We start from the raw sequence: 12,620 nt of genomic DNA, 5'->3' as shown, positions 1-12,620 counted from the left end.
ATTTTATTAAATTCACAAAATATTTTAGTATAATAATTGCAATAAATTTAGCAATAAATGGATATCAATTTCATAAATAAAGTTAGAGTAAATTACTGAAATCGTCCATATAGTTCGGTCAAAATTTTACGTTTGGTCCCTAACTTTTTTTATGCATTCGGAACGTCCCTATGGTTTGATTTCGTTGCGTTTTCATCCCTATGGTTTGGTCATAATTGCACGTTTGATCCCTAATTTTACGTATGTAAGGGACAAAGAACAGAACAAAATCAAACCACAGGGACGATCCGAGTGCAAAAGAAAAGTTGAAGACCAAACATGAAATTTTCACCAAACCATAGGGACTATTTCAGTAATTTACTCATCAAACTTACCTTTTTATTTAAAAATTTCGAAATTAAGTTCATTAGTTTCTTTTGTTTATTTATTTAAATTATTTGCTTAAGTTTAAAAGATAAAGAACATTTCAATTATAATAATTTATTGTGTTTCTTGTTTTCTTCAAAATTCAAAATGTACTAAAATACTTATACCTTTATATGCATGCACGCCCACCGAAAAGTAAATCATGATCTGATCAGGCACCGTCGTCGTCCACCGGCACGGGTGGTTGTCAAAGATCCGGGAGTTTGAATCTCTTAGACCACCCTTGTTCTCCATCACCACGTTGCACAGAAAAAAAGTCGGCAGAAAGCACCATGGGAATATCCCTACTTGTTTCTAGTCTCTCTTCCTGTGTGTGTGCCACCGAATGTGGCCACACAACGCTTTCTCGTGATACATGTCTTTCTTGCAAATCGGGCAGATCACCGGCCTTCTTGCAGTACATAGTCATGATTATTTTGAATTAATTATTTTTTCCAAATGTCATTTTATGAGTTTTTCTATTTTATTAAATTCACATAATATTTTAATGTAATAATAGCAGTAAATGTAGTAATAAATAGATATCAATTTCATTAAGTAACTTACATTTTAATATCAAAATTTCCAATTTAAAATTCATTAGTTTCTTTTGTATATTTATTTAAATTACTCGTTTAAATTTAAAAGATAAAACACATTTCAATGATGTTAATTCATTATTTTTCTTATTTTCTTCAAAATTTAAAAATCTTAAATATTTAAACACACACACAGACACACACACACACATATATATATATATATATATATATATATATAAATATATATATATATGTATATATATATATATATGTATGTATATATATATATACATATATATGTATATATATATATATATATATATATATATATATATATATAACTTAACCATTGTAATACATCGGTTTCACAACCAGTGTTATATGTAATGCCGATTAAAAATTAGGCAAAGCCTTGGTTTTAAAAATCGTTCACGGCCAGGAAGTGATTAAACATATATGAGATGGACACCTAGGAGGATTTGGGTCCAAGAAATGTTCAAGTAGGGAATTTCCAAATACATCACCTAATTATTGCACTGTTGGATTTCCTGTTCCATGTCTATATATTCGTACGTTCACATTCAATGCAATTTTCATTTTTGGTCCTCCTATTTGTATATATGTTTATAACTTACCTTTAACCATTTAGATTTTGTTTTCAACTTTTTGTTATTTTAATATTCTTAAACAACTATACACATTCATGTATGTGAAAGGTCGAATTAGAATACTAGTATATGACTTCTACTCTAGTAAATGAAACTCTTCTTTTGCCACATGCCAAACTATCAATTAATTTATCAAATGTTATTTTTTGGTTATTTGAAATAATTTTTTTTTCACATGTAATTTTATGAGTTAATTCTATTTTATTAAATTCACATAATATTTTAGTATAATAATTGCAATAAATTTAGCAATAAATGGATATCAATTTCATAAAGAAACTTAGAGTAAATTACAGAAATCGTCCCTATGGTTCGGTTAAAATTGTACGTTTGGTCCCTAACTTTTTTTTTTTTTTTTTTTTGCATTCGGAACGTCCCTATGGTTTGATTTTGTTGCGTTTTTCATCCCTATGGTTTGGTCATAATGTCATTTTTGATCCCTAATTTTACGTATGTAAGGGACATAGAACAGAACCAAATCAAACCATAGGGACGATCCGAGTGCAAGAGAGAAGTTGAAGACCAAACATGAAATTTTCACCAAACAATAGGGACTATTTTTGTAATTTACTAATGAAACTTACCTTTTTATGCATGCACGCCCGCCGAAAAGTAAATCATGATCTGATCGGGAATTGTCGTCGTCCACCGGTGGGGGTGGTTTTCAAAGATCCGGGAGTTTGAACCTCTTAGACCACCCTTGTTCTCCATCACCACGTTGCACAGAAACAAAGTCGGCAGAAAACGCCATGGCAATATGCCTACTTGCTGCTAGTCTCTCTTCCTGTGTGTGTGCCACCGGATGCGGCCACACAACGCTTTCTCGTGATACATGTCTTTCTTGCAAATCGGGCAGATCACCAGCCTTCTTGCAGTACCTAGTTATGATTATTTTGAATTAATTATTTTCTCCAAATGTCATTTTATGAGTTTTCTGTTTTATTAAATTCACATAATATTTTAATTTAATAATTGCAGTAAATGTAGTAATAAATGGATATCAATTTCATTAAGTAACTTACATTTTAATATCAAAATTTCCAATTTAAAATTCATTAGTTTCTTTTGTATATTTATTTAAATTAGTCGTTTAAATTTAAAAGATAAAAAACATTTCAATGATGTTAATTCATTATTTTTCTTATTTTCTTAAAAATTTAAAAATCTTAAATATTTAAACACACACACACACACACACACATATATATATATATATATATATATATATATATATATATATATATATATATATATATAACTTAACCATTGTAATACATGGGTCTGACAACCAGTTTTATATGTAATCCTAATTAAAAATTAGGTAAAGCCTTGGTTTTAAAAATCGTTCACGGCCACGAAATGATTAAACATATATGAGATGGACACCTAGGGGGATTTGGGTCCAAGTATATATAATAAATTATTTTAATTTTTTCCAACTGTATAAATTTTATAGTTCAAACTTTTATATTCTTTATTTTCATTTATTTTACAAAATTTGGACTTTTTTAAAAAGATATTGTTAGTATTCTAGCTAATATTCGCATAAACTACAATTGTTAGAAACGAAAATTACAAGAAATCTTCAAGTAGGGAATTTCCAAATACATCACCTAATTATTGCACTGATGGATTTCCTGTTCCATTTCTATATATTCATACGTTCACATTCAATGCGATTTTCATTTTTGGTCCTCCTATTTGTATATATGTTTATAACTTACCTTTAACCATTTAGATTTTGTTTTTAACTTTTTGTTATTTTAATATTCTTAAACAACTATACACATTTATGTATGTGAAAGGTCGAATTAAAATACTAGTATATGACTTCTACTCTAATAAATAAAACTCTTTTTTTGCCACATGCCAGACTATCAATAAATTTATCAAATGTTATTTTTTGGTTATTTGAAATAATTTTTTTTTCACATGTCATTTTATGAGTTAATTCTATTTTATTAAATTCACATAATATTTTAGTATAATAATTGCAATAAATTTAGCAATAAATGGATATCGATTTCAAAAATATAGTTAGAGTAAATTACTGAAATCGTCCCTATGGATCGGTCAAAATTGTATGTTTGGTCCCTAACTTTTTTTTTTTTTTGCATTCGGAACGTCCATATGGTTTGATTTCGTTGCGTTTTCATCCATATGGTTTGGTCATAATTGCACATTTGATCCCTAATTTTACGTATGTAAGGGACAAAGAACAGAACAAAATCAAACGACAGGGACGATCCGAGTGCAAAAGAAAAGTTGAAGACCAAACATGAAATTTTCACCAAACCATAGGGACTATTTCAGTAATTTACTCATCAAACTTACCTTTTTATTTAAAAATTTCGAAATTAAGTTCATTAGTTTCTTTTGTTTATTTATTTAAATTATTTGCGTAAGTTTAAAAGATAAAAAACATTTCAATTATAATAATTTATTGTGTTTCTTGTTTTCTTCAAAATTCAAAAAGTACTAAAATACTTAAATCTTTATATGAATGCACGCCCGCCGAAAAGTAAATCATGATCTGATCAGGCACCGTCGTCGTCCACCGGTGGGGGTGGTTGTCAAGGATCCGGGAGTTTGAACCTCTTAGACCACCCTTGTTCTCTATCACCACGTTGCACAGAAACAAAGTCGGTAGAAAGTGCCATGGCAATATGCCTACTTGCTGCTAGTCTCTTTTCCTGTGTGTGTGCCACCGGATGTGGCCACACAACGTTTTCTCGTGATACATGTCTATCTTGCAAATCGGGCAGATCACCGGCCTTCTTGCAATACCTAGTTATAATTATTTTGAATTAATTATTTTTTGAGTAAATTACACGAATGATCCCTATGGTTTACGGTAATTTTCACATTTGATCCCTAACTTAATTTTTTAACTCGGAATATCCCTACTGTTTGTTTTTGTTACACACTTGGTCCCTGTTTTACCTAAAAAGACTATTTTTCCCTTGATTTTTTAATTTTTTTTAAATAAACACACACCCAACCCTACCTACCTCATATTACCTTACCTACCTTACCATTTTCCCTATTTAAATAATAGTCTTTTTAGGTAAGATAGGGACCAAACGTGTAACAAAAACAAACTTTAGGGACCAAGCGTGTAACAAAAACAAACAATAGGGACCTTCCGAATTAAAAAAATAAGTTAGGGATCAAGCATGCAAATTACCCCAAACCATAGGGACCATTCATGTAATTTACTCTTATTTTTTCCAAATGTCATGAGTTTTTCTGTTTTATTAAATTCACATAATATTTTAATATAATAATTGCAGTAAATGTAGTAATAAACGGATATCAATTTCATTAAGTAACTTACATTTTAATATCAAAATTTCCAATTTAAAATTCATTAGTTTCTTTTGTATATTTATTTAAATTAGTCGTTTAAATTTAAAAGATAAAAAACATTTCAATGATGTTAATTCATTATTTTCTTCAAAATTTAAAAATCTTAAATATTTGAACATTTATATATATATATATATATATATATATATATATATATATATGTAATCCATGGGTCTCACAACCAGTGTTATATGTAATCCTGATTAAAAATTAGGTAAAGCCTTGGTTTTAAAAATCGTTCTCGGCCAGGAAGTGACTAAACATATATGAGATGGACACCTAGGGGGATTTGGGTCCAAGTATATATAATAAATTATTTTAATTTTTTCCAACTGTATAAATTTTATAGTTCAAACTTTTATATTCTTTATTTTCATTTATTTTACAAAATTTGGACTTTTTTAAAAAGATACTGTTAGTATTCTAGCTAATATTCGCATAAACTACAATTGTTAGAAACGAAAATTACAAGAAATGTTCAAGTAGAGAATTTCCAAATACATCACCTAATTATTGCACTGATGGATTTCCTGTTCCATGTCTATATATTCATACGTTCACATTCAATGCGATTTTCATTTTTGGTCCACCTATTTGTATATATGTTTATAACTTACCTTTAACCATTTAGATTTTGTTTTCAACTTTTTGTTATTTTAATATTCTTAAACAACTATACACATTTATGTATGTGAAAGGTCGAATGGTCCCTATGGTTTAAGGAAATTTGCGTGTTTGGTCCCTAACTTATTTTTTTAACTCAGAAGGTCTTTACAGTTTGTTTTTGTTACGCAGTTGGTCCATATTTTACCTAAAAAGACTATTATGCCCTTGATTTTTTTTAATTTATCTAAATAAACACACCCTTAATCCCACCCCTCACCTTACCTTACCTACCCCATCATTTTTTCCTCTTTAAATAATAGTGTTTTTAGATAAGATAGGGACCAAACGCGTAACAAAAATAAACAGTAGGGACCAAACACGTAACAAAAACAAACCATAGGGACCTTCCGAGTTAAAAAAATAAATTAGGGACCAAGCACGCAAATTACCCCAAATCATAGGGATCATTCGTGTCATTTACTCTAAATGAAACTCTTTTTTTGCCACATGCTAGACTATCAATAAATTTATCAAATGTTATTTTATGGTTATTTGAAATAATTTTTTTTTTCACATGTCATTTTATGAGTTAATTCTATTTTATTAAATTCACATAATATTTTAGTGTAATAATTGCAATAAATTTAGCAATAAATGGATATCAATTTCATAAATAAACTTAGAGTAAATTACTGAAATCGTCCCTATGGTTCGGTCAAATATGTAAGTTTGGTCCCTAACTTTTTTTTTTTTTTTGCATTCGGAACGTCCCTATGGTTTGATTTTGTTGCGTTTTTCATCCCTATGGTTTGGTCATAATTGCACGTTTGATCCCTAATTTTACGTATGTAAGGGATAAAGAACAGAACAAAATCAAACCATAGGGACGATCCGAGTGCAAGAGAAAAAGTTGAAGACCAAACATGAAATTTTTACCAAACCATAGGGACTATTTCAGTAATTTACTCATGAAACTTACCTTTTTATTTAAAAATATCGAAATTAAGTTCATAAGTTTCTATTGTTTATTTATTTAAATTATTTGCTTAAGTTTAAAAGATAAAAAACATTTCAATTATAATAATTTATTGTTTTTCTTATTTTCTTCAAAATTCAAAAAGTACTCAAATACTTAAACCTTTATATGCATGCACGCCCGCCGAAAAATAAATGATGATCTGATCGGGAACCGTCGTCGTCCACCGGTGGGGGTGGTTTTCAAAGATCCGGGAGTTTGAACCTCTTAGACCACCCTTGTTCTCCATCACCACGTTGCACAGAAACAAAGTCGGCAGAAAGCACCTCGACAATATCCCTACTCGCCGCTAGTCTCTACTCCTGTATGTGCCACCGGATGTGGCCACACAATGCCTTTTTGTGATACATGTCTTTCTTGCAAATTGGGCATATCACCGGCCTTCTTGCAATACCTAGTTATGATTATTTTGAATTAATTATTTTCTCCAAATGTCATTTTATGAGTTTTTCTGTTTTATTAAATTCACATAATATTTTAATGTAATAATTGCAGTAAATGTAGTAATAAATGGATATCAATTTCATTAAGTAACTTACATTTTAATATCAAAATTTCCAATTTAAAATTCATTAGTTTCTTTTGTATATTTATTTAAATTAGTCGTTTAAATTTAAAAGATAAAAAACATTTCAATGATGTTAATTCATTATTTTTCTTATTTTCTTCAAAATTTAAAAATCTTAAATATTTGAACATTTATATATAATATATATATATATATATATATATATATATATATATATATATATATATATATATATAACTTAACCATTGTAATACATGGGTCTCACAACCAGTGTTATATGTAATCCCGATTAAAAATTAGGTAAAGCCTTGGTTTTAAAAATCGTTCACGGCCAGGAAGTGATTAAACATATCTGAGATGGACACCTAGGGGGATTTGGGTCCAAGTATATATAATAAATTATTTTAATTTTTTCCAACTGTATAAATTTTATAGTTCAAACTTTTATATTCTTTATTGTCATTTATTTTACAAAATTTGGACTTTTTAAAAAAAATATTGTTAGTATTCTAACTAATATTCGCATAAACTACAATTGTTAGAAACGAAAATTACAAGAAATGTTCAAGTAGGGAATTTCTAAATACATCACCTAATTATTGCACTGATGGATTTCCTGTTCCATGTCTATATTTTCATACGTTCACATTCAATGCAATTTTCATTTTTGGTCCTCCTATTTGTATATATGTTTATAACTTACCTTTAACCATTTAGATTTTGTTTTCAAATTTTTGTTATTTTAATATTCTTAAACAACTCTACACATTTATGCATGTGAAAGGTCGAATTAGAATACTAGTATATGACTTCTAGTCTAATAAATGAAACTCTTTTTGCCACATGCCAGACTATCAATAAATTTATTAAATGTCATTTTATGGTTATTTGAAATAATTTTTTTTCACATGTCATTTTATGAGTTAATTCTATTTTATTAAATTCACATAATATTTTAGTATAATAATTGCAATAAATTTAGCAATAAATGGATATCAATTTCATAAATAAAGTTAGAGTAAATTACTGAAATCGTCCCTATGGTTCGGTCAAAATTTTGCGTTTGGTCCTTAACTCTTTTCTTTTGCATTCGGAACGTCCCTATGGTTTGGTTTCGTTGCGTTTTCATCCATATGGTTTGGTCATAATTGCACGTTTGATCCCTAATTTTACGTATGTAAGGGACAAAGAACCAAATAAAATCAAACCACAGGGACGATCCGAGTGCAAAAGAAAAGTTGAAGACCAAACATGAAATTTTCACCAAACCATAGGGACTATTTCAGTAATTTACTCATCAAAATTACCTTTTTATTTAAAAATTTCGAAATTAAGTTCGTTAGTTTCTTTTGTTTATTTATTTAAATTATTTGCTTAAGTTTAAAAGATAAAAAACATTTCAATTATAATAATTTATTGTGTTTCTTGTTTTCTTCAAAATTCAAAAAGTACTAAAATACTTAAATCTTTATATGCATGCACGCCCGCCGAAAAGTAAATCATAATCTGATCTGGAATCGTCGTCGTCCACCGGTGGGGGTGGTTTTTGTTGAGTATTTGAGATATTGAAACTGATATGGTATATTTGGTTATTTAGGGAAGCCTTTTTAGGGTTAATCATTTTATGATTCCCTGTAGTGCCTTTACAGTAGAAGTTCTTAATCGAGCTCTGCAAAGGCATTGGTTTTATATTAGGCATTTATTTTCTATTTATGGTAGATATTTATTGTTCCCTATAAATAATCATTAGGTTTACTTTTGGTAGGAGCTTTTGACTAGATTAGGGTTTTTCTCTGTACGTTTATGAGATAATCAATATACAAAAACCCTTTATCAGATTACTTGCATATTATGGTGATTGATTCTTTATTGTTCATGATATTCCGCATTCGTCATCTCAGATTCAATCTCAACAAGTGGTATCAGAGCAGGTTCTTGTAGATCTCAGTGATTATTGCAAGAATCGATCTTGTTTTTGGCGAAATTTTATCTTGAATCTCACCCTGTTCTTCAAGTTTTGTAAGTTTTCTGAAAAGAAAAAGTCTAATATCTCGTTTTATTGCAAAATCTTGTTCAGATCTGTTATCTTCTACCCATTCTATCATATGATTTGTTCTTGAATCGTGTTCTGGAAGAGAGTTAGAAGAAAATTTTGTGTTTGTTTGAATTTTCGTGTTCAGATCTACTTTATCTCTCTAAAATCCATCTCAGATCTGTTTTCTCTCACTAAAAATCCTTTCAGATTCGTTTTTCTCTCTCTAGAATTCTCATCAGATCTACTTTCTCTCTCTTCAAGTTTTGTTTCTTGTTGAAGATTAAATGGCGGATTATAAGGTGTCAAAAGAAATTAAGAGACTAGGATTAAAAGTTACAGATCCAAAGATTCGTCTTAAAGAAGGATATTTGTTTTGGGATGTTCCTGAACAATCTATGTTGAAGAATGCCATTGAGATGTATAATCTCTATGTTGATTAGAAGATTGGTGATTTTACACAGATCTCTAGTGGTGGATTTAAAAGTAACTGTGTAGAGCAAGATAAAGATTTTTTAAAACAATTTATCATTATCAAAGAATACTTACTTTTGAAGCATACAGAACAGAAGTCAGAGAAAGAAAGAAAAGAAAAAGAAGATGTTCTTGATGTTCTTGAAGAAGTTCTTGATGTTCTTCATTTTTCTGAAGAAAAAGCGACTCCAGATGTTCTTGTTGAGGGGGAGTCAAGTGTTTCAAGTTTTTCAGTAGCTTCACAGTCCGAATCTAATTGTTCTGAAGAAGAATCTCAAAGTAAATCTTCTGAAATCGTGAAAGTGAAGGAGTTTTGTTCTATTGGAACAACTACAGATGATCAGATTCAGAAAGATGAAAAGGTTGTTCATATCAGAAATTTGTTTCTGAAGCCTAGAAATCAGAAAAGAAGAAAGAAGAAGAGAAAGAACAAGAGTAAAATGAATAAAGTTTGGATGCCCAAGGTACAAGTGCCCATTGCTTGTGAAAGAATTGAGAAAGTTGAAGTCAAGCATGTTCAAAGAATCTCTGATTCTCATCTTTCTTCAGTTAAAAATATTAGAAGTTGGAAGGAAAAGAAAAGAGAATTTTGTTGGTTTAATGAAATTTATGGAAATTTTTGCTTTCCAACTAAGAAGCGGGTATTATTTTCAGAGGATGATATATTTTCTTCAAATAAGTGGGTGTGCAAGAAACCAACTTCAAAGTTGAACCATAAATGGGTATCAAAAGTCCCATAAAAGTTTTGTCCTCTATTTGTAAAAAAAAAAAAAAAAAAAAAAAAAAAAAAAAAAAAAAAAAAAAAAAAAAAACACACACACACACGAAAATGAGGACAAAATCTTGATGAAATCTGATGAATATTTGGTCAAAGATATGAAATCTTGTTGAGGAAATCCAATTTCTTGTTTTTTTGTGTGTTGGAATTGACAAAAAGCTTGAAAAGTTGAAAAAGGGGTGAAAAATGACATTTTCTGATAAAAGTAGTCTGCCACCTGACACATTTCTTCTTAAAGGGTACAAAATATCAGTTCTCTGTAATCAGGAGGGTCAGATTCGGTTTTATTGGAAAATTGGAGTTAGATTCGGAGTTATTCACAAAATGATTGTCACTTTCGGTCTTTGGGTACAAACTGCAAGTTCATTAAAACGAAAAGGGTTCGTAATGGAACTTTGGTCAAATTGCTCACACTTGGTTCGGTAAATCGTCGTCGACAATCACATTCGCAGGTTATTGTTTAAGAACAACCAAAGGCGAACTTGGGTTAGTGTCCAAAAATTGGAACCAAACGATTCAGTTGGATCGCTTTTTGGGTGTGTAATCAACGGATCGAACCTTACAACCGATCCTTGCAATCAAAAGTGAAAGTCAAGAAGTGAAACTAAAAATGAAGAAACGAACCGAACATCCAAAAGCAATGCGATTGTCACGAATAAGAACCAAACTCAAGTTAAAGAAGCGAAAATCAGATTAAGAACTGAACCTCACAATTAAAGAACCGAACTCTCGATTAACAACCAAACCCGAATCTACTGTTCACAACCGAACGTTCGGTTGATTTTGCTTTCGGTTGTGTAATTGATGGAGCGAACCTGCAACTGTATTTGAAGCGAACCTAAGAACCGAACTCAAGATTAAGAAGCGAAACTCAATTGGAACCGAAATAGACCGAACGTTCGGTCTATTTCGCTTTGGGTATGAAATTGAAGTGAACCTGCTTTCGGTCCTTGATTAGCTCTCGGTCCTTGATTAGCTTTCGGTTCATGAAGATTCGATTGGGAGCGATAGGAACGAATCTGGATTCACAGTTGGAACCGAATGCCACAAGAGGTGAAGGTTGGCTCGTCAAGAACCGAACTCACCAGAACCTTACAATCAAGCAGCAAAACTCATAGGAGCGAGAGGTCAACGATTTCGGGCTGCCTTGATTTGCACCATTGAACTTGCAGCGAACCTTGTTGATGTTTCTAAACTCAGTTACTCTCACTCAAATCAAGAGAGTTCGATTTCAAATATGAATACTGAAAGCAAAACGAAACTGAAATCGGGGTTCAAGCGAATTGAAATCGGAATTTTTGTTGGAATTAGATGTCAAAAATCGTCGGCATCGTGAAGTCGCTGTTTGATATTTTATATAATCGTCACTCCAAATCTGATAATGGGTCTTCTAGCTTGTGAATTTGACACTGGGAAATAGAAACAAAAATCAGTCGACGTCATTATTCTAAATCGATTTGGATTTTGTTTGAAAACAGAAATCAGTGGTATCAAAAGCGATTTGGGATCTGATCCAATCAAACTACGATCGGAATCTGTTCGTCGTTATAAACATCAAAGTTTCGAGAATCAAAATGAATACGGAATTGGAATGACTCGGAATCAGATTTTACAAATCAAAATCGAAACTTGATATTGTAATCGGAACTATTTGCTTGAATGATGTTTGTGTTCTTCTGCAATTTCAAATGGAGCTTCAATGGTTTCGTATCAGGAGTTAATTTCTAAGCGGGATCTATTTGGACTTTTTAAAAGTCAAAGAAACTCCGTTCTCTGAATGAACGAAGAAGATGACTCAATGTTATTTCTTTCAGCGTTAAAATGAAGAAATGGGATATATTTTCATCTTCAGCCCCTGACTTTCAGAACTTCACCGATTTAACCACAATTCCCAAATTCTTTCCAAACTTTTCGGATTTTTACCCATTCTTTCCAAAATATTTTCATTTCTTATCCTTTTCTTTGGTCTTATTCTTTTCAAACCCTTCTAAAATAATTGCTTCTTATTCTATTCTTTTGTCTAAATTGAAATATTGGAAAATACAAAATTAATTTTTGTTATTTTTCCGGTTTTAATCTTTGAGAAATGGGTTTATTCTAACGGGATTTATTTCATCATATCTGACGGGTTTTGAAGATTGTTGGTGATACTTCTTAATTTTCCAGATTCTCTCCATGGTA

This window comes from Lactuca saligna, chromosome 5 (assembly GCF_052625555.1).
Source record: "Lactuca saligna cultivar CGN05327 chromosome 5, ASM5262555v1, whole genome shotgun sequence".
Classification (NCBI taxonomy): domain Eukaryota; kingdom Viridiplantae; phylum Streptophyta; class Magnoliopsida; order Asterales; family Asteraceae; genus Lactuca; species Lactuca saligna.
Note: the sequence above shows the minus strand (reverse complement) of the source record.